We start from the raw sequence: 25,154 nt of genomic DNA, 5'->3' as shown, positions 1-25,154 counted from the left end.
TGTATCTTCTTCAGTTTCTTTCATAAGCTTTCTACAGTTTTCAGTATACATATATTTTTTACCCCTTTGGGTGTATTCCTAGGTATCTTATGGTTTTTGGTGGAGTTGTAAAATGGAATCAATTCCTTGATTTCTCTTTCTGCTGCTTTATTTTGGTGTATAGAAATGCAACGGATTTCTGTACATTGATTTTATATCCTAAAACTTTGCTGAATTAATGTATCAGTTATAGCAGTTTTTTGTTTTTTATTTTTGGGTGGAATCATTCGAGTTTTTCATGTAGAGTATCATGTCATCTGCAAAGGGTGAAAGTTTGACTCCTTCTTTGCTGATTGATATGCCTTTTATTTCTTTTTGTTGCCTGATTGCTGAGGCTAGGACTTCCAGTACTATGTTGAACAACTGTAGTGAGAGTGGACATACCTGTCATGTTCCTGACCTTAGGGGGAAAGCTCTCAGTTTTTTCCCATTGACGATGATATTAGCTCTGGGCCTTTCACATATGGCCTTTATGATATTGAAGTATGTTCCTTCTATCCCTACTTTCTTGAGGGTTTTTATCTAGGAAGGATACTGTATTTTGTCAAGTGCTTTTTCCTGAATCTATTGAGAGGATCATACAGTTCTTATCCTTTCTTTTATTCATTGATTGATTTACAAATATTGAACCAGCCCTACAACCCAGTAATAAATCCCACTTGATCATGGTGAATAATTCTTTTAATGTACTACTGAATATGATTTGCTAGTATCTTGTTGAGAATTTTTGCATCCATGTTCATCAGGGAAATTGGTCTGTAGCTCTCCTTTTTAGTGGGGTCTTTGTCTGGTTTTGGAATCAAGGTAGTGCTGTCTTCATAGAATGAGTTTGGAAGCTTTCTTTCCATTTCTGTTTTTTGGGAATAGCTTAAGAAGAATAGGTATTAACTCTCTTCAAATGCCTGGTAGAAGTCCCCTGGGAAGCCATCGGTCTCAGGTCTCTTGTTTATGGGGAGATTTTTGATAACCAAGTATTTAGCTTTCTAATGCTCTGGCAAAACCCAGGGATAAAAAACAAAAACAAAAAACTCTCTGTCACATTAGACTTTAAACCAAGCTTCATTGTATTCCATCAAGATATAAAGTCTGCCTCAAATCAGAAAAGTTTCCTGTCTGTTAATCTGTTTTAGAAATCAATCTTTCAAAACAAATCAATTCATCTGTTTTACAAACCAATTTCCACTATGAAAGATGGAATAAAGGAACAAGCAAAGAAAAGAATGAAGGAAAAAGAAAAGAGAAGTTAAAATCAAATATGAGACTATGACACTGAGTGCTTATATAATGTTATTTTCTCTGTTCTCACTAACCAAACCTGGGAAATAACCAAATCCAAATTCAGTTATAAACCCTGATTATCCAACCATAGTAATTCCATTACACTTCACCATTTATTATTCTTAAATGTTTATTCATTTTTGAGAGAGAGAGAGAGAGAGAAAGAGCCTGAGTGTGGAAGAAGGGAACAGAGGGGAACAGAGAGAGGGAGACAATAGAATCTAAAGCAGGCTCCAGGCTCTAAGCTGTCAGCCTGAGCCCAACATGGGGCTCGAAATCACAAACTGTGAGATCATGACCTACACCGAAGTCAGATGCTCAACCCACTGAGCCACGCAGGTGCCCCCACCATTTATTGGTTAAGTGTTGAGCATGAACACAACCATGGCCTAAGAAATATAAGGGAAAGTCTGTTGTGGGATTCCAGGGAAAAGTTTCCTCACTTTTAAAGACATACCAGAAAAATTCTCTCTTCACCCTCTTGGATCTTCTTGTGTCTGCATTTGACGTAGAACCACTCCATTCATCTTTCAGTAGTAAGGGAAGCCAGGTTGAAGACAGAGCCAAGAGACTAGGTACATTCCCACAGAAAGACAGAAAGAACCCAGGCCCCTGAGGACCTCGTTAAATCATTACATTAACTGCCTTGGCATCACACTAACTCTGAAATTGTTATGTGAGATAAGTCACCTCATTGTAGAATCCTGGTGAGCTGAGTTTTCTTTTACTTCCAGATCAAAGCTTCCTAAGTTTAACAAATGGTTCATATCTTTTAAAAAATGAGAAATTATTGATCTCTTGACAATGTGCTCATCAGTTAATCCTCCATAAGTATCTTTTTTTTTTTTTTTTAGAAAAGTTCTGGAAGACACCCTATGCAGAATTAGCAAGAAGTTGAGTACAGAAATAAAAATAAAGAAGATAATTCATAAAAAACAAACAAACCTGGAAGCACTCTGAAAAGGAAACAAAACCCTCATACAAGAGATAAGTTGAAATATAGACATTTTTAGTTGCTGAGAGCTCATACTCCTCACAGAGTCTCACTGAAAGAATTAATAAATGATGTACTTCTGTAAGATGAGATTTAAATCAGAAAGAGAGGAGTAGGGCACAAAAAGCAAAGGTAAAGAAATTGGCAAATGTGTCATCAATCTAGCAACGTTTGCGCAGGGTCCATGGAAGGAATTTATATTTATGTTGTGTTTGCCTCAGGCCTCTCAGAGGTGAATTTTTAGATCTTAGCCAAAATTTCTAATAAGGAAACTTTATTCTGTAGAGCTATATGAGAGTGCCAGTCACATGCTATCTTAAATACATACTCACTTAAATACAAAGAGACTAATTTCTTAGCACAAAGCTGGAAATGGAATTTGTAGGTATGATTCCTTATTTTCTTCCAGTATACGTATTATGTGACTTATAGGATAAGAAGTAACATTTACACAGCCCGTAATAAACATTTTTAAATATTTTGTTAGTTTCGTAGACATTATGGTTAAGGTTACATTCCTGAATGACAAGGGACATTTTTATATTTAAATTTTAGGATACTTCATGAAAGCGTTTCATTCTCCCTTCTCAAATATAAGGAGAAAAACCAGTCATTGTCATAAAATTAATCAGATCATGTAGTTTCGAATTTAAACACAACCCATGCTCCAGCCGGCTAATCTATAATGGTATTCTTTGTATACAGAACTCATGTGGTCACTGGAGTGAGATTTTTAATCTTCTCTTCCGTATCTTCCTACTTTTAACATGTACTCGACCTCTGTCAACAAGATAATCCATCCATTAAGGTTTCTCATAAAATTCTAAATTGCACTTCTCAATTTACATAATTTGCATTTACAGTTGTGATTTCTGATTTTCACAAGGCTCAGAACTTTCTTTTTTTAATTTTTTTTTTCAACGTTTATTTATTTTTGGGACAGAGAGAGACAGAGCATGAATGGGGGAGGGGCAGAGAGAGAGGGAGACACAGAATCGGAAACAGGCTCCAGGCTGTGAGCCATCAGAAGGCTCAGAACTTTCTAAGAGAGCTCAGACTGTGTCCATTTTTAAAGTTTGATGTAACCGAGTAAGGCTTGTAAAGTGAAGGGAGACTTCAACACTTTCTGTCTGTGTTTCCAAGTTTGCCGCTCTGAATTTTATAGGTTTTTTGCTTGAATACATGAAACTCTTTTTATTTTCTCCATATATTTTCTATTAGTTTCTATACATAAGAAGCCTTTTGATGGGGCGCTTGGGTGCACCTGGACTGGGTTAAGTGCCGGACTTCAGCTCAGGTCATGATCTCACAGTTGGTGGGTTCCAGCACCCCTCGAGGTCTGTGCTGACAGCTCAGAGCCTGGAGCCTGCTTCGGATTCTGGGTCTCCCTCTCTCTCTGCCCCTCCCCCACTCGCACACACACATGCTCTCTCTCTCAAAAATAAACATTACAAAATTAAAAAAAAAAAGAAGCCTTTTGATATTTATGTATTTATTTTTTATGTTTTATGTTTTATGTATTTTTAAAGTTTGTTTGTTTTTAAGAGAGAGAGGTGGGGGGAGGAGCAGAAAGAGGAGACACAGAACCTGAAGCAGGCTCCAGGCTCCCAGCTGTCAGCACAGAGCCCATGGAGGGCTCAAACTCATGAACTGAAAGATCATGACCTGAGCCAAAGTCTGACGCTTAACCACCTGAGCCACCCAGGCACCCTTTCACTTCCTCTTTTTAAGTATGTACAGTTCTGACTCCATGATCTTGCCTTCGGAGAAGTAGTGTCCGGGTCACTGGTTATCAGCGTTGGCAGTGTTTTCAAAAGCACGTGGATTTGCATTCTAGCCCTAAAACTCCCTAGCTTTATCACTCCCAAGCTTGGAAAAATTACTTTATCTTTAAAGCCTCAGTTTCCTAATATTTAAATTGAGGATGATAATACCTGCCTCAGGGTTGTTGTCAGGAGCAAATGAAATAACACATGTAAAATTTAAGAGGATACTTTACACACAGTAGATCGTCAAAACATGGTAGCTAGTATTATCTTTACATAGGTAGAAGGTCCTTAATAATATGTATTAATTTTGATAGGAGGACTTTTTTTTTTATCTTATTTATGATTCTAATGGGAAAGTCTCGGGTCTACTGTTTTGCTGTTATTTACGATTTAACAGTTTGAAATGATCTCAGGGCGTTGGAACAGGAACTGAAGCGTAAGGGTGTTTGTCAAAAGCTTATGACAAAGTTAGCAATGTGGTTCTATATTTTCCCTCCATTACTGCATAACAAGTAAGGAGGTTGAGGTTAGTTATATCTTTAAATTTATTGTTCATAGGATGGATAAGTATTGTATCTGGATTAAATTGAATATAAAATTCTTCAGGGTTAAATAAAGGGAATAGAAGCCATTATAAATATTTTAAAATCAACTTCATTAAAGTATAATTTACATAAAATAAAATTGCTACTTTTAAGTTTATAGTTTGATAGTGTTTGTAAACATATGCCATATAGTCACCACTACAATAAAAATATAGAATTGTGCTATTCAGTATAATAGCCACTATCTACAAGGGCTATTGAGCATTTGAAATATGACTAGTCTAAATTGAGATTTTTTTTAAAGTAGGCTTTAAAAAGTTCATTTCTAAAGATTCTCAGAAAATAAAAGAAATTATTACCCCCTTAGAGTTCCTTCTGATATTCGGAAAGCTCAGGAAAAAAAAAAGAAAAAAAGATCTCTTTTCTTACTTAGACCCTAATCTTTTCAGGCTATGTAAACCCAGTCTTTACTTTTCCCCCAAGGTTCCTGAGTATTCTTCTGAGATAATCTCAAAGAGAAATAAATACTTAGTCACCTGCACTGAGAGCCTTGCCTTGAGCTTCTATTCAATAACAAAGATAGTTTAAATAGAAGAGAAATGACCTCTGAAAGGGTAAAGCCTGAATATGCAGATACAGCATTGGACAGGCATTCGAAATCGGACTGGGTGTGGAAGACCTGTAGCAGGCCAGCTTCTTATGAATCTATAGAGGGGATAATGTGCATTTTGTATGTTCACCTCCCCCAGAATTCACTCACAGAGAGCTTATCATCTTCCACCCTAGGCCTCAACTCCTCTAGATCTTTTTGAGAAATAGTATATGTTGGAACGCCACAGTAGGGGTCACCAGTTAGAAACTGGTATGGTGAGGCCACCCGAAGACTCTTTTTCATTCTCCCTCCATAAGTGATGGACGTCATTAGTAATGGAAGTTACATAACTTCTGTTTTGTACACATAACTTTTTTATTTGAATATCTGAGCAGAGAATGTTGTTTCCTTTCAGAACAATGAAAAACATCCGCTGAAGGGTATTGTCACCACTTTCATCTTGAAGTTATATCATCAATGATATAAGGTTCAGTGAGTCCCCCAGGAGTCTGTCAGCCTTTTAGCCAAATTTCCTTATCCTTAAAATGATAGCTTCACACATTCTGATAAAGCAACCTCAAAATTACATGGGATGATATCCTCCTAACTTGTGTGAAATTACATGATAGTTTCTTCCTGGGTGAGCATCATTTAAACCTGGAAAGATTTAGAATGAAGTATATCAACGTCTGAGAGAATCAAATCCATACCAGTGATTATATTTTTGTTTGGCAGTCTTTGTGATTTTATATGGCGGCAATATTTGAGAGACTTTGACATTAGAAAAACGGGTTAGTCATATATTCCATATTGATTTATACTTGTGATTTATATAGGGTTTCAAAGCACTTAGAACGCAAGGCTCACCATACATGTTCAAATTATCAGATATATAAAAGTTATTTAAGTACTTGGAAATAGTTTGTTTATTAATTCAGACAACCCGAGTACTTAGAAAGAAAGTGTAAATTTAATGAAATTGTAAATGAAACCAAATATTTTCCAAAGGCAATTAGGAGGTTGGTAAAATTTGCTAGAATTTTAAATAGAATTATATGAAATGTAACTCAAACAAAAGCCTCTTAAAAGAGATGATAGGTTCTTGTATTCGTAGCTTTAATGAAATAAGAACTTTTAAAACAAAGTAAAACTTTGGATTGACTTTTCTGCATACAAAAATATCCTAAGTTACCCCCAATTTCTTATGTAACATGGAAGTAACAAAAGTAACCCAGGTTTTCAAGTAGTTTTGTTTTACCTAGTATATACCTATTTAATGCTTACTTACATTAAACCTTAAGGCATGTGTTCGATCTTTTAAATTCCCTGTGCATAGGCAGTGCTTGGTCTTTACTTAGAGGTTTTTGGGTGCTGGTGATAAGCTTCCTGTACAAAAAGCAGAGAGAAGGCACTAGTTGATTGGCATAACTAATGGAAGAATGCCTCGAGTTACCCACGCGTATAGTGCTGATTCACCACAAAGGCCACTGCTCATTTCTCCCCTAAAACAGATACATATTTAGCCTCAACTTTAGATTATAGAATATAGTGCTGCCAAACTGCTGGACCCAAAGAGAACTCAATAAATTGCCATCCCAAGAGATTCTTCCCCAAAGGCTACTACTCAAGGATCCCAAAATGCTGCAGGCTTCATGCATACTCATTCAACGGGCATTCTCTGGGTACCCACTATGTGACAAGCACTGGAAATGCAGAGATGAGGACATAGATGTCTCCCTCCCACCAACTTTTGGATAGAACCCTCTAGATAGATGGAAGACAAGCAATTAGAGAAGCAAGAAAGAGCATAGTGTGATAAGAGCATTCCTCAGGGCGAGGGAGCACATTATGGGGATCCCCAATCTAGCCTGCAAAGGTAGAGAAAAAATTTCAACAGACATTAAACTTGAACAGTGAGTAGGAGTTGTGTTTATCGTATTGCATAGAAAGGAAAAAATGATGACTTTTCAATGAATTCTAAGGTTGCTTTGGATCCTGAAGAGCAAAAGGAAAACAAGTCAGAAATAAATTCCACCTTTGGCATCTTGTTAAAAGTGGAATTAAATGTATTTGCATTACTGGACTAACAAAGCTCAAATTTCAGATTTTAAGGGGAAAGTAAATAAATTGTAACTTCCCTGCACCATAACTGAGTAGGACAAAATGTTGGGGAGGATTGGGCATGCATGAAGAGAACTAGAATATACAACCAATGTCCTAGTTTTTCCGAAACCTGGAAGCCCATTGTTACGTGATGATCCAAATTGGACAACTGGTACAATGTGAAACTTCTCCCTGATGATACACTATGCTTTGGTGGAAATTCTGCAAAGTGCCATAATCAGTTAGAGCCTGATAAAAGTGGTCAGTTTTTTGGGCACAAAAGTGTAAATTATCAAAGCACACAAATCAAAAGGCTAAATTTAACATCTCTTATGCTCTTTGGATCCAAAAATATAAAGCACAAACAACATCGCAAAGAGCTAGACAATACAGTCTTAGAATTTTACATCTGGGCTCAAACAGTCAAGTTTTGTTTAACTTTTATTTGATTTTTCTTTAATTTAAATTTAAATTTAAAAATTTTCTTGTATATGTTAAATAACCAATAGATAATTTTAAGACTTTTTAAAAAAAGACGTATTTTTAGGGGCGCCTGGGTAGCTCAGCATCTGGTTAAGCATCCGACTTCAATTCAGGTCATGATCTCACTGTTCATGAGTTCGAGCCCCGTGTTGGGCTCTGTGCTGACAGCTCAGAGCCTGGAGCTGCTTCGGATTCCGTGTCTCCCTCTCTCTCTGTCCCTCCCTGCTTGCACTCACTCTCTCTCTCTCTCTCAAAAATAAATAAACATTAAAAAATAAAAAAAAACTATTAAAAAAGAGATGTTTTTATGTCAATGCATAAAAGTTGACATGCTCTGTAATGTTCTAATCTATGCCTCATTAAAAAGACATGTTTTCCAAATTGTAAGGATTTGTAAAATCCTTACGAATCGTTGAATGTTTGCTCACTTAGCCCAGTCCGTGGTGCATATGAGATGCTCAGTTAAAGTTTCTTCAACTGGGGCACCTGACTGGCTCTGACAATAGAACATGCAACTCAATCTTGGGGTGGTGAGTTCAAGCCCCATGTTGGGTGTTTAATTACATGTAATTACATGCTAATTGCAAGTTTGTTTAATTACATCTAATTGTGTTGTGTTGAACTTGCATTGCATTACACTGAATTGGGTTGGACTAAGTTGAGTTGCACTGGGAATAAATTGACTTGGATTGCAGGGAATTGAGCTGCGCTGAAATGAACTGAACAGAATTGGCTAGACTGAGAAAGATCATCTCTGCTCCATATGGTGAGGGACCTTATATTTATGGCTCATCCCTTCAGCTCTAGGATATAGCACATTTCTTAGTACAAAACATACATGCTGTGAATTTTGGAGGAATAAAAAAAACCTTAAAATGATGGGGTGCCTGGATGGCTCAGTAGGTTAAGCATCTGACTCTTGATTTCAGCTCAGGTCATGATCTCACAGTTTGCGGCATCGAGTCCCATGTTGGGCTCTGCACTGATACAGTGGGGCCTGCTTGGGATTCTCTGTCTCCCTCTTTCTCTGCCTCTCCCTGCTCTCAAAAATAAACAAACATTTTTGGATATAAAATGATAGAAAGGCTTTATAGTAGTAGTACTTATATATTCAATAATAATTTTTTATCACAATACCACGTAGGCACTGTGCTATGTACTAGGGATACAGTGACAAAGAAAAATCCTGTCCTCAAAGAGATTGCAGTTTACTGATGGCCACAGAACAAGTAAATAAGCAAATATAAAATAAAACAGTGTCATTGGTTTTGTAACAACTGAAGAGCCATTCACATTGTGGGCTATGAGATCAGTACAACCTAAAACTGTGTATTGTAATGGCCTCGGTGAGTAATAGGAATAAATACTAAGTCCTATGCTAGAACTACCACACATGATTCTGTCCTACACAAACGTCACTGACTTGCATGCAAGGCGGTGGGTAGTAATCCTCTCTGTCTTCCACTAACCAAGCCATTAGCCTTCTAAGATCTTTCTTCTGAAATTCCTGGAAAGGATTTTCCAACTCAATTAAATTATCACATAGGTCAGGGGATCAAACCATAAAGAGTATTGACTGAAATAATTATTTTAAGTGAGCGAACAACTTGATTTTATTTTTTAAAAATCAATATGAAGAACAGTTGAAAGGCTGGGAGACTATCTAAGAGGTTAGTGCAATAATCTTTTTGGGGTACTTGAATTAGGAAAGTTTATTCCTCCCCTCTTTCTGTTTGGTAGCTTTCATGTTTATTTGCTAGATCTTCTTCCTATACCCTACCTTTCAAATGTTGGAATACCTCAAGGATCCTTCTGAAATCACCTTACATTCTCTCTACACTTACTCCTAAATAGTCTCCTTCATTCTTTTAAATACCATCTGGCGGTGTTCGTGTACCTGATCCAAACCTTATCGCTGTGCTCCGCTCCCATTTTTCTACCTACCAACTCATCTTCATTGGAATGTCTCCCAAGAAACTCAAGATTAAAATGTCCCAAGTGAAACTCCTGATTTATTTTCTCTTTGAAATTTCTTCCTTCCTGTGTCTTTCCAACACCACTGACTGCCATTATCCTGTATCTAATTCCTTATGCCTCAAACCTGTGAAGCCACTTTTGATCCTGCCCTTCTTGCAAACCTTGTTCTCTATTTTCAATCCCCATATAGACGAGTGGTTTTCTTTTTTTTTTTTTTAATTTTTTTTTTCAACGTTTATTTATTTTTGGGACAGAGAGAGACAGAGCATGAACGGGGGAGGGGCAGAGAGAGAGGGAGACACAGAATCGGAAACAGGCTCCAGGCTCTGAGCCATCAGCCCAGAGCCCGACGCGGGGCTCGAACTCACGGACCGCGAGATCGTGACCTGGCTGAAGTCGGACGCTTAACCGACTGCGCCACCCAGGCGCCCCTAGACGAGTGGTTTTCAAAATGGGATCTGAGAAGAATGGGTCATTATTGCAACATTAAAAAGCTTTTGTGGTCTATGCAGAAATCCATGTTATCTTTCTATGTCCTAAGAATTTATTGAGACTAAAAAATTGCGTATGTTAAGGATATGAACCCTTGCCTATTTTTAGAAAAATGACTGTATCTGTACAAACAGTCATTGTGCAATGTGCTTGGGACCTCCTACTCTTACATTTGTGGGTTTTTTTTTCATCATTTGACCCTGTGATATTGTGATTTATCCATGAAATTTATATTTGATCTTCATGGTCTTTTCTGACACAGAGCTCCCAAAACCCTTGGACAAAGGTGTTTCTTACTAGTTACTGAAGAGACAAGCATGGAGGCTGGCTGCAAGGAGAACCAGCCCTTTGATTAGAGAGTTGGAACTTTCAGTCCCACCCCCTCACCTCAGGGGAGAGGAGAAGGTATGGAGATTGAATCCATTGCCAGTGGTCAATTATTTAATCAGTCATGACTGAAGCCTACACAAAAACTCCAAGGTTTGGAGAGCTTCTGGGTTGGTGAACACGTGGAGGTGGTGGAAGAATGGCGCTTTTTGAGAAGGCATGGAAGCTCTGAGCCCTTTCCTCATACTTTGCCCTAAGTGTCTCTTCCATATGGTTGTTGTAATAAGTCAGGACTCTAGTAAGTAAAATGTTTGTCTGAGTTCTGTGAACCACTCTAGCAAATTAATCAAACCCAGGTAGGGGGTCCTGGGAATCTCTGATGAGTAGTCAGTCTGAAGTATAGCTGACAACCTGGGCTTGTGAGTCGGTCAGTCTAAAGTACAAGGAAGAGTTTCCTGAAACCCCCCCATCTGTAGCCAGTCAGCCAGAAGCACAGGTAACAACCTGGGTTTGCAAACTGGCATCTGAAGAGAGGGAAGCAGTCATGTAGGACTAAACCCTTAACCTGTGGAACCTGATGCTACCCTGGGCTAGATTGTGTCAGACTTGCTTGTTAGACTTGTGGGGAAAACACTCCCCCTCCACACGTTGGAATGGAGTCCGGGAACCTAAAAGAGGCCCAAAAAGGGTAATGACAAATATCTGACAGAGCTTTATGTTATAGCACAATAACTACTACATAGAGGCTGTGGTTAACTGTGCACTTCTCAAGCTTTACCAGGATACTCTCGTGTTTTCATGGTGCTCTCTGTTCATTGCTACTAAGAAAAAAAAATAAATAATGCTCGTTTAGTAGAACTATCCCCAGAGAGCAGATTCTCATTTGTCTCACCTAGCATATGGTCAATATAAAGTAATTGTTAAATTCTCTGACTACCAATTCAATTAACTAGTGAGGCCTGAGTGCTGTAATTAACATCTAACATAAAAGTCCTGAAGACTATTACTGGGATCTAAACTGTTGGCCCTGTTAATTATTCAAAGACTAGTTAAGAGTGACTTTGGTCTGCCTGCCCTTTGTTTTTTTGGTACTGAGGTACACCATTTTCCAGGTCAGCCAGTAGGTCACAGAATGGGTTTCAGAGCAGTGAAAGGCCATTAAGTTTCTCTGTGGACTGTTTTCTTGTAGCATTACTCTGTAAAATAGCTGTCTCTACATATCATGAATAATCATTGACTTGGGAACAAGGACTCCACCATTCAGAGTACAATGCTTCAATTACTGCTCTGTTCACTGGTCACTATGCCTTGTCCTTAGTCCAATATGACACTGTTCTTATTCTCAGAGCCTTGTAACCTAATACTATAGCATTAAGACTTACTGTGTCTTAATATCTCATAAGACAACCCCTCTTTCTTTGTACTGTTTTCTTCCACGTTTCATTAAGAAATAGGTCCAATTTTCTTGCTTCTTTTCATGCCTCATAATTTTTGATTGACTGCTAGGCACTGTGTGTTAAAGAAAAGTAGAGAATGAAGTAAATTTTTTCTTAAAGTTTATTTTGAGAGAGAAAGGTAGGGGCGCCTGGGTGGCGCAGTCGGTTAAGCGTCCGACTTCAGCCAGGTCACGATCTCGCGGTCCGTGAGTTCGAGCCCCGCGTCAGGCTCTGGGCTGATGGCTCAGAGCCTGGAGCCTGTTTCCGATTCTGTGTCTCCCTCTCTCTCTGCCCCTCCCCCGTTCATGCTCTGTCTCTCTCTGTCCCAAAAATAAATAAACGTTGAAAAAAAAAATTTAAAAAAAAAAAAAAAGAGAGAGAAAGGGAGAGGGTAAGAGCATGAATGGGGGAGGGGCAGAAAGAGAGAGAGAGAGAGAGAGAGAGAGAGAGAGAGAGAATCCCAAGCAGTCTTCAGTGCTGTCAGCGTGCAGCCCCACATGGGGCTTGATTCTACACACTGGGAGATCATGACCTGAGCTGAAATCAAGAGTTGGACGCTGAACTGACTGAGCCACCCAGGTGCTGCTGAAGTAAATATTTACCCCTAAAAAAGAGAATGTCCCTCCGTCTCTCTGGCCACTAGGATGAAGTCTGAGTTCTTGGAGACTGTGGGGAGGCAGTAAACTCTCATGCTTGCTGCTGAGGGAGGTCTCTCTCAACTCGCCTGTCCTGCCTCCCATGTTTCTCCTGGACCCAGAAGAGGCTGGTGGGAGTGTCAGGTCGGCCTGTCTTCTTTTGTGCAGATCTTAGAGATTCCACACCACCGTGCCAGCTCACATTCAGGCTTAACAATTTTGTTAGAATTTCCACAGACTTTTTTTTAGCCATGTCTGGAACAGATTCTTTCTCTCCTGCTGTGTACCAAGGATGGCAGCAGCTGTGGGTCTCGCCTCTCCTAGGAAGGGCTCATCACTTTCTGGATTTCTGTTTGTTAGGTTTCTGTGCATCCTCAACTATCAGTTGGTTTTAAAAATACAATGTGATTTTCCAGATTATTCTCATCATTAGGAGGAGAATGCAGTGTTCTTGCAATTTTCTCATTTGTAAGCTTAAGTGAAGTCCTTGATTGGTATCCATAACTCAGGGGGGGCCATATTGTCCTTTCCTAATTTGGCCTTGAAAACACCACTACACCAGGCTCAACTTACTCTTTTTAAATTTTCTGTAACAACTTGTAAAAAAAAAAAACCATAGGAATTTCCTGTTCCTTGAAAGTTTGTTGAAACTCTTCTTTACAACTATCTCAACCCTAATATATGAGGGTTAAGATACCCGACTAACACTCCTATTTCTTTAATGCTTATTGAGCTGTTAAATTTCTCGTGTGTGTGTGTGTGTGTGTGTGTGTGTGTGTGTGTGTGAGAGTGTGGTATTTTTAAACACATTTTTACATTTTATAATGTTTCAATTTATGGGTATACTTCTATTAAGTCTTTGTTCTGGAAGAATGGAACACAGAGATAGACCAGTCTCTGACCTGCCCTCCAGGAGCAAGTAGTCAAGAGGAAAGGCAGACATATAACTACTTAGAACTACATGTAACTACAAAGATGGGCTGATTAGTAGGCCTCACAGGGGTAACACAAGAAATCCTATCTCTGGTGAATTTATCTCAATCTAAGTTCTTTTCTTTTTTTTTTTCAACGTTTATTTATTTATTTTTTTTTTGGGGACAGAGAGAGACAGAGCATGAATGGGGGAGGGGCAGAGAGAGAGGGAGACACAGAATCGGAAACAGGCTCCAGGCTCTGAGCCATCAGCCCAGAGCCTGACGCGGGGCTCGAACTCACGGACCGCGAGATCGTGACCTGGCTGAAGTCAGACGCTTAACCGACTGCGCCACGCAGGCGCCCCAGTTCTTTTCTTAATAAATAAGAAATTTAATCTTATTACACCCAAGGAGACGGACGCTCCATTGAACAAAATTATAAGAGACTGATATGTAAACAAAGATAATAATTCTTTTTTTTTTTTTTTTTTAATTTTTTTTTTTTTTTTAACGTTTATTTATTTTTTTTGGGACAGAGAGAGACAGAGCATGAACGGGGGAGGGGCAGAGAGAGAGGGAGACACAGAATCGGAAACAGGCTCCAGGCTCCGAGCCACCAGCCCAGAGCCCGACGCGGGGCTCGAACTCACGGACCGCGAGATCGTGACCTGGCTGAAGTCGGCCGCTTAACCGACTGCGCCACCCAGGCGCCCCAATAATTCTTAATTTAGGGTAAGAGATCTCCTTTCCAGTGATGGACAGCTGTTACCTGCTACACAGACCACACTGTGTCCTAGTGCTGATGTACCAGAGGAAGACAAATTAGCTTTTAGCTTGATGTGACAAGGTGATGACAAACAAAATAAACTATCTTATAAAAATACTTATCTGTAGCTATTTCCTTTTGAAATATTTTCATACCGTTTAGTTGCATCTTCTTTTTTCCACAAGCTTATCTTTCCACAAGCTTGTCTTATTATATTTTTTAATGTTTATTTATTTTTGAGAGAGAAAGGGACAGAATGTGAGTGGGGGAGGGTCAGAGAGAGAAGGAGACACAGAATCCGAAGCAGGCCCAGGCTCTGAGCTGTCAGCACAGAGGCCAACATGGGGCTAGAACCCATGAACCATGAGATCATGACCTGAGCTGAAGTCCAGTGCTTAACCAACTGAGCCACCCAGGCGCCCCTCCACAAGCTATCCTATTAATCCAAGTAACCAGTTTTTGTTTATATTACTCTTCTCTATTTCTCTTTATTACTTTGTTTCTTTGATTTCTGCACTTCTTTGTTTCTTTGTTTCTTTGGGCTTCTTCTGTTGGTCTTTCTTCTAACTTCTGTCAAATACTTAGCACGCTTTTTTAAATTTAATATTTTATTATGAACAATGTAAAACACAGGAGGGTAGAATGGTATAACGTGCTCCAATGTGCTCAACTGATTCCCAACTATTATCACCTCATGGTCTCTCTTATTTCTTCTGTACCCACATCTTTCTTCCCTTTATTATTTGAAAGCAACGCTTCGACATTATATCATTTTATTCAAAAGTTTGGGTGTCATTTCTAAAAGATAATGAAACAGAAAATAACATGCTCATATCTTTGAAAAATCAAGCTGCTACTGTAATGTGATTAAATATCCAATTAGGTTTTCAAATTTCCACCATCTCCTGTTATGTCCGAATCCACACACTGCAATTGGTTGATATGTCTCTTAAATCTCTTTTAATTTATAAATTCTCCCATCTCTTTTCTCCCTTAGAATTTATTTGTTGAAGAGATCAGGTTGTTCACCCTGCAGCATCTCCCACAATCTAGATTTTGCGGTCTGTACCCCTGTGGTGTCACTCCACATGTTCCTTCATCACCTGTACATATTTCTTGCTTTATGTAGTTGAATTTAAAGATCTAATCAGACTTCAAGTTGATTTTCTGGCAAGTCTGTTTCACAGGTGGTACTGTATCCTTCCATTGGGAGGGTCATAATGTCTAGCTGTCATCTTTTTAGTGATGTTAGCAGCCACTGATGATCATTGCTTAGATTCACTAGTTCTCCAGGGTTTTTATTTAAAGTGATGATATTCTAACTTTATCGTTTCTCCTTCCTTTGATAGCTTGAATATTCTTACAAAGGGAAATTTCCACTATCAGATATTTGGTTAGGTTGCAATTCAGTTTGCAAAGAGAAGTTACATGCTTGATATTTTCTTTCTTTCTTTCTTTCTTTCTTTCTTTCTTTCTTTCTTTCTTTCTTTCTTTCTTTCTTTCTTTTTACTTACAATATGGTTTTTAACAACAATGAGTTGGTTCCCTGCCATCTTCCAAAGATAACTACTGAATTTTTCATATCTTGGGAACTCATGGATCAAACATATGATGTATTTAAATCTATGTTGTAATTATTATCCTTATTGATGTTCAAAGTGTCCCAGCTGTTTCTAGCAGGAACCTATTCAAATGAGCTTCTTAGTCCTGTTGATATGGCTCCTGTAGTCTTTGAGAATATATTTTTTTCTGGTTTTATTTTATTTTTTGTTTTTTGTTTGTTTTGTTGTTGGTGATGTGGGTTTTTTGGTTTTTATTTTGTTTTGTTTTTGCAAAGAAGGTATCAAAACAACTAAATCATGAGAAAATGTTCCAGATTTACTTTACACATATATTTCCCAGATCCAAAATCAGCCATTTTCTCCAGAGCCCTGTTTCCCTTTATTGGAAAATGGTTTTCAGAAACCACACAATCTAGTTCCTTTGGTTATTGTTTCTAGGCATTGTTAATAGATAGCATTTTTTAGAAACATTGTTGTGGGGCACCTGGGTGTCTCCGTCAGTTAAGCATCTGACTTCAGCTCAGGTCATGATCTCGCGGTTCATAAGTTCGAGCCCCACATTGGGCTCTGTGCTGACAGCTCAGAGCCTGGGGCCTGATTTGGATTCTGTGTCTCCCTCTCTCTCTGTCCCTCCCCCGCTCACGTTCTGTCTCTCTCTGTCTCAAAAATAAATAAACATTAACATTTTTTTAAAAATTAAAAACATTTTTGTGATCTGATAAACTTATTTAGATTATACATAAACTTCCAAGTTCTGCTTTATCCATGTACTACAAACTTTGACTACTACTGTTTTCATTATCATTTCATTGTAACCATTTCTTAATTTTCTTTTGCTTGTAATGTTTGGCAATATGTTATTATTTAGTCACTGAACATGGACGTTTAAGCTCTTTGTTTTTAATTTCTCATTGTGTTGTCTTATGTGCAAAGAACATAGTTGGTCTGACATTGATAATTTGCAATATATAGAGGTTTATGTAATGGCCTAATAATAGTCTATATTTATCAATATTTTTTTGATTAAAAAAAAAGTATAATTTATTGATTCTGGGAATTTGAAGGAGTCTAGGGGTGAATTCCTAGGAATGATTTCTCAGACTTCATCTGTTTTACCTTATTCTTCAGCTCAGTAGGGCTTTTGTGCTGCCCAGTTCTTACCATTGGACACAGACATCAGAGACCAGGGCCACTATGATCACTGATCTCTGTGGCCAAAGGGCAGGAAATGATTTGGCCAAGGCATGTGGGAAGAAGCTTTCTTCCAACTAACCTTCTCCCTGCTGCCTCTGGTTGGCATCTGTCCCAGGATCTTGCTGCCAATCATGTGCACAAACACCACACACACACACAGATATATACCACATTCCACACAGCACCTACACACACGCACACACACACACGCACACACACACACACACCACACCACACTGTACACACATCACATCATACCACACACACATACATACTATGTGCTCCACATACCTCCCACACCCTACATATACACCCCCCACATCACATCACAAATACCCCACCATACCATACATACCACATACACACATGCACACAGACACACACACACAAACCTACATCGCACACATCACATACCGCATGTTCAAGAGAGATTTCGATCTGGCCAAGTTTTTCGTGGTGTATTGGTTTCCTCTGGCTTCTGTAGATTCCCCAGCTTTAATTTAAACTCAGTGGCTTAGGCTAGTTTACCATCATGGAAAGAAACAGCTGCTTCCTCATGTCCATTTTTAAGCTAAGTTACTGGGTTAGCAGCATTTGAAAATTAAGTCAAAGGCAGCATCAAAGACATTAACCATTTAACTTAAATGTTATGTGAAATGGTCTGGAAAACTGTATCAGTCTTCAGTCTCTTGGTTTGAGGAGTAAGGGTACTCAAGACTTCTGTGAAGTCATAAAAATGTTCAGAACTATAGTATTTCTAGAAGTTTTTAAGAAAGGAAAAAAAAAAGAAGATAGCACAATTAGAGATGTGAGCCTTTGTACTCCTGAAAATATATATATTAAAAAAAAATTTTTTTAACATTCATTCATTTTTTTGAGAGACAGAGAGAAGGCACAAGCAGGGGAGGGGCAGAGAGAGGGGCAGACTCAGAATCCAAAGCAGGCTCCAGGCTCTGAGCTGTCAGCACAGAGCCCGATGCAGGGCTTGCTTGAACTAATGAAATGCAAGCTCATGACCTGAGCCAAAGTCAGACGCTTAACCGACTGAGCCACCCAGGCACCCCCTGAAAATATATTTAATGGGGTGGGGGGAAGGGGGCAGGCAACAGTGTGGAGGAGAAAGAAATGTGAAGCATCCTAATGTAAGTTTTGAGAAAGTTCTAGCTAGGTTTTATTATATATTTAGCTAAGTTTCCTAATGTTATTTATTGAACAATGTATTCCTCTCATTACTCTGTGATTCTTCCTTTACCATATAGTAAGTTCTTATTATCAATACTAAAGTTTGTTTTAGACTGGTCTGTTTAGCTGATGTATCTATTGAATCATTAGCACATACCCTTGTTTAAACAGCCATAAAAGATATTTTAATATATTTAATAAAGTTCCCCCACTTTATTGTTTTCAAAATATCGTTAGTTTTTTTTTTCTCCCATCCACTTATTATTCTAGAAGAAAAACAGCAGGAACACTCTGTCTTACAACTTCTCAGATAAAATAATTTCTATCTTCAGAGTCTTAGTAGTAATTCCCACAATGATTAACATTTTGCCTATTAGTTTTAGGCTACAAGATGTTCCAGGTGCTTTTTTGTGCAACATATTACTTCCTTTCAAATATCAGTCTAGTTGGAAAAAATTATAGCCATTTTTAAACGAGGAAACTAACGTTCAGAGAAATAAGTAGCTTGTTCAAGGTTACAACACTACTAAGTAGAAGAAATAGAATTTAAATCAAGATGCTTTTCACTTTGAAGATGTTATAGTCTTCCTTGCATTGATGCACACTGTACTTTTTGACTGGAAAATAAATAATTGATTTACTAACTTATTTTGTAAGGTATATTTTAAAAATGAAAGAAATTTACACTTAGAGAGAGATGGCTGAAGGGACGACTGATTGGAAAGGAAATGTCTGAGAATGGGTCTGAGTTCAATGCCATGGGCAAACAAAATGCTAGGTGTCTCAAGGACAGCAAACATGCCCATTAAGTATATCCAGTTGCCATGTTTCATCCCCTGATCTCTTTTCAATGGCCTTTGTCTCTTGCTCCCAAATTCCATTTATATACGCTTGGTTTGATTTGAAAAAAACAATGGTAAATCAACAAAATGGTGACTGAAGAATAAGGATGGGAAGTGCTATCATTTTCTCAGCCATATCATGTGCCGAGTTTTCATTTAATCCTTATTTCTTTCAATGTATACATGAGGAAACTGAGCCTCAGGGAGAGGAAGTAATTTGCCAAAAAATAAAAATAAACAAAAAGTCACAGCTACTAAATTGTGGAAATGGAATAGAAACCAGTATCTGATTTTTTCCAATTGCCCTAGCACAAGTTGGTACAAAATGGTGAGTTTATCAACTATAAGTAAGGTTGTTAAGGCATATCTAAACCGTCAACTTATTTTGAGATGCTTCCAGTCACAGGTAGTGACCAAAAAAAACAAACAAACAAACAAACAAAAACCACACAACAAGCTAAGTGTTGAGTCTTCCTCTCATGTTTTCAGGCAAAACAGAAGCCAAATCCAGAGGTTCTTAATAAATGGGAAGAAACAAAGGAAGAAATCTGGAGCCAGAATGAGCAATTCACTAATGGCACATTTATGTGCAAGTGGGGTATGATCTTTCCTTATGTTCTCAGGAGGAACTTGTCTTTATTTGCCTAAGAGCACTTCTTTCCTCATATCATCTAAATTCTAAAAACACTAGGTCTGACCAACATAAGTTATATTTGTAATTTCCTAAATGAATACAATAGTTAGGAGTCAGGGTGGAGTCAAGCTGGTTACAAATCCATACGTTTTCTGCAGACCTAGCAATACTTTTTCAACAGTCCTTCCCCATTAGACTTCAAGGTCCTTAAGAGCAGCCATAATAACAATTAACAGTTGTTCACATTGTACTTTCTCAAGATAGGCTATCATACTGAATCCTTACAATGACTCTGGGAGGTTGAATATATTATCATGGACCTCTTGAAGTCGTTGCAAATGCAGTACAGAGAATTCAAAGCAAAGTGCCTGAAGTCGCAAAGGTGGTGGATGGCGGGTTGGATTTGAATATAGTGAATAAGCTGTGGTCACATGCTGGGGTCTCAACAACATAACAGAGTAAGAAAGGGAAGGAAGCCGGGACTGAGCCATCATGGGCAGAGCTACTACCTGTAAGAGGGATGGCTCCTGGCAAGGTGACACGCTGGTTAGGAATGCTACCCATGGGGATATAATTTGGATCATGTTTTCTTCAAGAAAATATTTAGTGAGCCTTCTAGTGTCATGCTAAACAGTGACTAACATAGGATCTGGAACATGGTAGACATAAAATAAATCTTTAATGAACAAATCAGTTGGGATAGTTGCAATAATGCAAACCTATACCCCGGTAGAGTCTATATTGCTACATCTGGCCTTCATGCGAACCTGGTATGTCTTCGACATACTGAGTCAGTAGTAGAACATATGGAGGGTTTTCCTCTTAGGAAGATTCAGTACATGTAAGTGTTAGGAAAGGCAAGGCACAAATGCCAATCTGGGAATATACTAGTATATATTGGCAACTGGGAAATGGAGAAAGAAAGAGTAGAAAATGAATTTAATGACTTTCCAAGGCTAAGGAAATAAGACAAGTAGCTAAATATAAACACATTAAGTATAGAAAAGAATTTAAAAAACAACAACAACCCAAGATTTAACAGTGTGTTAATTTGCTATGGCTGCTGTAACAAAGTCCCAAATGCAGAGGCTTAATAATAGAAATTTAGTGCCTCACAGCTCTGGAGGTTAGAAGTCCAAAGTCAAAGTGTCAGCAGGGCCAGGCTCTGTCTGAAGGCTTTAGGGAAGAATCCTTCCTTGCGCCTTCTGGCTTCTGGCAGTTGCTGGCAATTCTTGATATACTGTGGCTTGTAAGACCTATCACTCCAATCTCTGCCTCTATTGTCACCTAGTTTGGGGTACTTTGTTATGGCAACTCCAGGACACTAACACAGACTTTGGTGCTGAGAAGTGATGTGCTGCTGTTGCAAATAATTTAAAATGTGGAGATGGCTTTGGGATTGGGTCACGGGTAGAGTCTGGAAGAATTTTGAAGCACATAGTAGAACAAGCTTAGATGACCTTGAAAAGACATGTGAATAAATGTCTAATGGAATGGGAAAGTGTGTCCTGTCCTATCCCACCACTGAATTTTAGGAGCAGATAACCTATTTTCTAATTTTACATGTCTATAGATGAAGAAGAGATTCTGCCTCAAGATGGCAGCATCAATTCCCGCCTGAGTTTCCAGACTGCTGGCCCACCCTACAGGTCTCAGACTTGGGAGTCCCGTGATCACGTGAGCTATGTACAATCACATACACCTGTGTGTATGCCTGTGTATGCACATGTGTATGCATGTATGCATGTAAGTATATGTATCTATCTATATATGTATATATAAAATCAGTGTACACATATAGAATCTCCTATTGGCCCTGTTTCTATAGAAAACGCTGACTCTTACAAACAGCAAAGAAAAGAACTCTGCTTTATACCTAAATTAGCTTTGTACTTAAGTTAGCTCATTGAGCAATGTTAGAATTGAATTTTTTAATGTTTCTTTATTATTTTTGAGAGAGAGACAGAGAGAGAGAGAGCATTCAGGGGAGGGGCAGAGACAGAGGGAAACAGGATTTGAAGTGGGCTCATATTGACTCATTGAACAGGTTTCATTTCTTCAAAGTGTTAGGAAATATAGAGACACATATTAATTGCTAGCATAAAATATTTTTGTAAGGGTCATGGAAAAATGAGTATAAAGGTTAATTTTACCTAATTAAACCTTCAGCAATGTATAATTTTATATATTTTCTTGGTCTGATGAGCAGGCACCTAGTTAGATATGGTAATATATCCCAAAGATAGGATTTGGGTGCCTAAGTCAGGCTTCAATAAATATTTAAATATGAATATTAATCAGTGAGATTGGTGATTTTCTCTTGACGACAAACAATACAGTGAGTTATTTCCTCTCTTCCCTTTGACTGTGTCTCTTCTCTCCTTAAAAGACACAAGTCACCTCTAAATTTTTAGTAAATATGCTATGATTGAAGAATCCATGTGGTACCAAGGAACTTATGTTTATGTGTAGAAATATCTTAATATTACACATAGTAAACCCCTTTTACACTGATACATTATTCTCACAGCTAATTTCAGGGCTCCATTGAAATTTTTTTTTTAACGTTAATTTATTTTTGAGACTGAGAGAGACAGAGCATGAACGGGGGAGGGGCAGAGAGAGAGGGAGACACAGAATCGGAAGCAGGCTCCAGGCTCTGAGCCATCAGCCCAGAGCCCGACACGGGGCTTGAACTCATGGACTGCGAGATCGTGACCCGAGCTGAAGTAGGACGCCTAACCGACTGAGCCACCCAGGAGCCCCTCCACTGAAAAATTTAAGAAGTTTAAAGCTCAACCCAACATGGACAAATCAGTAAAGAAAAAAACCTTGATTTTGGAAACCATAGAGTGAGTATACACATTGAAAGTGACTTCCCTGAAATGTACAAGGCTGTTCCGCAGGGGTATCTTCATCAGTTCTCTTCGCCTACATGCCTTTGTTCCTATTTTAAGGTCACATCTGAGCTGAAAATGGTAGTGAGAGTTGGTGCAGCAGAAGTGAATGTGAAAGAAATTCGCAATAGCTGTTGTCATTTGTGCTGCAGAAAGTTTATGATGCAGGAGTTCACCTCTCTTGAAGCTGTAAGTAACGGGAGCCTGGTGCTCTCATAGCCAGTGGACATAGCTTACTGGGTATTATCAGAAAATCCAGCTGGAAAATTATTAAAAGAAAGCCCTCCTACCAGTATCCTTGGTTGTCAGACTACTTACTGAAAATAAATATGATTAAATATATATGACATGGAAAGAGAAGTCATGCATGAATGAAATTCTCATTTATGGTGTCTGTTTTTAGAAATCCTACCCGGGTGTTCTCTCTTGTTCTCATTTAAATTCTAGTATTGAACAGCACTACGGAATGAATGGCAATGTTTTGGCTCCACTGGAATCCTGGGGTGTTCCTTGAGGTTCTCCCACACTGGCTTATTCTAAAACGTCTCCAGCCCTGTGTGAACTCCAGTGTTGTTGAGCTCGCGATTCCCTGTAGTTTGTTCTCTGTAGATGTACTTCATCAGGCTTCACAGAGACTTGACCTATGAATACAAAGCTTGTATTTTAGACGGAAACTCAAAGAAACTCAAAGGGACACAGACCAGTTTCTGCAACTATTTCTCAGCAAGTTCTCTTATTTCTTATGATCTTGTTTTGCAAATTCCAGCTACTCTATCATCTCTTACTTTCATATCTGTCTTCTGACCTCAGCAAAGCCACTGTCTGTTTGTGGTCCCTCCCACCTATGCAGCCATCAGGAAGTGTCCCAACAGAGAGAGATTTCATGATCCTGGGGCCTACTTTGCTTGAGTTCATTATCTTGGGAATCATAAATCTGCACTGCAGGTTTTCCAACATTTGGTATACTTTCCTCAGTTATGTAATTGTTTTTGGCAAAAGCCTGAACCATTACGAGCTACTCTGTCATAGCCAGAAGTAGGATTCTCTTACAACATGTTTTATGTTTGTGTCTTGCCTTGGGAGTAACTAGAACATCCAGTTAGTATAAATTTAAATTTCAACCTGGAAATAATTCAATTTGCCTCCTACAGTCTCAACCAAAACATGATATCTATCTTCTCCTTTCCTGTGTTAACTGGAATATTATTTCTAGACTATTCTTTCACTGAACATGTAACTCTTTCAGTAGCTGAGGTCTTTTTTTTTTTTTTTCATTAGTTGATGAGGACTAAAACCTATATCCTTAGATTATACAGTCTGGATTTCCCTTCCATGATAGTTTCATCACATAGTTACCTGCTGTGATTAAGTTTCCTCCTCATTTCTGGTTCCTCATTGTACTTTGAGTTGAGTTTATATTTAAAAGAATATTTATTACAAATGGGTTGGTCAGGGTATGGGGAAAGAGGGACTGTCATAAATTGTTGGCTCTCAGTGTCAATTTTTCAAATCTATAGAAAAAATTTTTGCAAAATCTATCAACCCTTTGAAGGTGTATACCCTATGAAGCCAAAATTTATTACAGCATAATTTACATTAGCAAAAGTTTTCAAACAATTTAAAAGTCAGTCATTACAGGACTGATTAGATACCTCTTTTATACGCATACTCTGTAGTTTAAAGAAAGAAATAATGAAGACAATTTATCTTAAAATGTGAAACTATCTCTAAAATCTATTGGTAAGTGAAACAAACACAATGAACTATGGCATGCATATTTGGTGTTCTATTGGAATAAAAATATGGTACAGTTAACCCTTCAACAACATGGCTCTGACCTATGTAGGTCCACTTACGTTTTTTCAATAAATACAGTATGATGCTATAAATATATTTTCTCTTCCTTGTGATTTTCTTTTTTTCTAATTGAAATATAAGTAACACACAGTGTTACATTAGTTTCTTCTATACCATATAGTGATTCAACAATTCTATACATTTATCAGTACTCATTAAGATAAATGTACTCTTCATCCCTTATCTGTTTCACCCATCCCACTGCACACCTCCCCTCTGGAAACCACCTGTTCTCTATATTTAAAAGTGCATTTTTGTGTTTGTCTCTTTTTTTCTTTGTTTGTTGTGTCCTTAAATCCACATATGAGTGAAATCATGTAGTATTTGTCTTTCTCTGAGTGACTTATTTCACTTATTATACCCTCTGGGTCCATCCATGTTGTTGCAAATGGGAAAATTTCATTCTTTCTTTATGGCTGAATAATGTTACACACACGCACACCCCCCCCCCCCCACACACACATACACATCTTCTTTACCCATTAATCTACCTATGAGTACTTGGTTGCTTCCATATCATGGCTATTATAAATAATGCTGCAGAAAAAATAGGGGTACATATACCTGTTCAAATCAGTTCTTTTGTATTCTTCGGGTAAATACCTAGAAGTGGAATTCTGGATCATATGGTAATTC

General features: G+C 38.3%; 1 long non-coding RNA gene across 1 annotated transcript in view; it reads left to right on the top strand.

The window, feature by feature from the left end:
• The window catches only part of LOC147571911 (uncharacterized), a 56,247-nt gene extending 32,159 nt beyond the window's left edge, over positions 1-24,088 (top strand). Inside the window, exon 3 of the long non-coding RNA XR_015246800.1 lies at positions 21,338-24,088. This is a non-coding gene — a long non-coding RNA (uncharacterized LOC147571911). The remainder of the gene's footprint in view (positions 1-21,337) is intronic.
• Positions 24,089-25,154: the final 1,066 nt, after the last annotated feature.

The sequence above is a fragment of the Puma concolor genome, chromosome F2 (assembly GCF_028749965.1).
Source record: "Puma concolor isolate L17-30 chromosome F2, mPumCon1.1.hap2, whole genome shotgun sequence".
NCBI lineage: Eukaryota > Metazoa > Chordata > Mammalia > Carnivora > Felidae > Puma > Puma concolor.
This window is presented reverse-complemented; position numbering and strand designations above follow the sequence as displayed.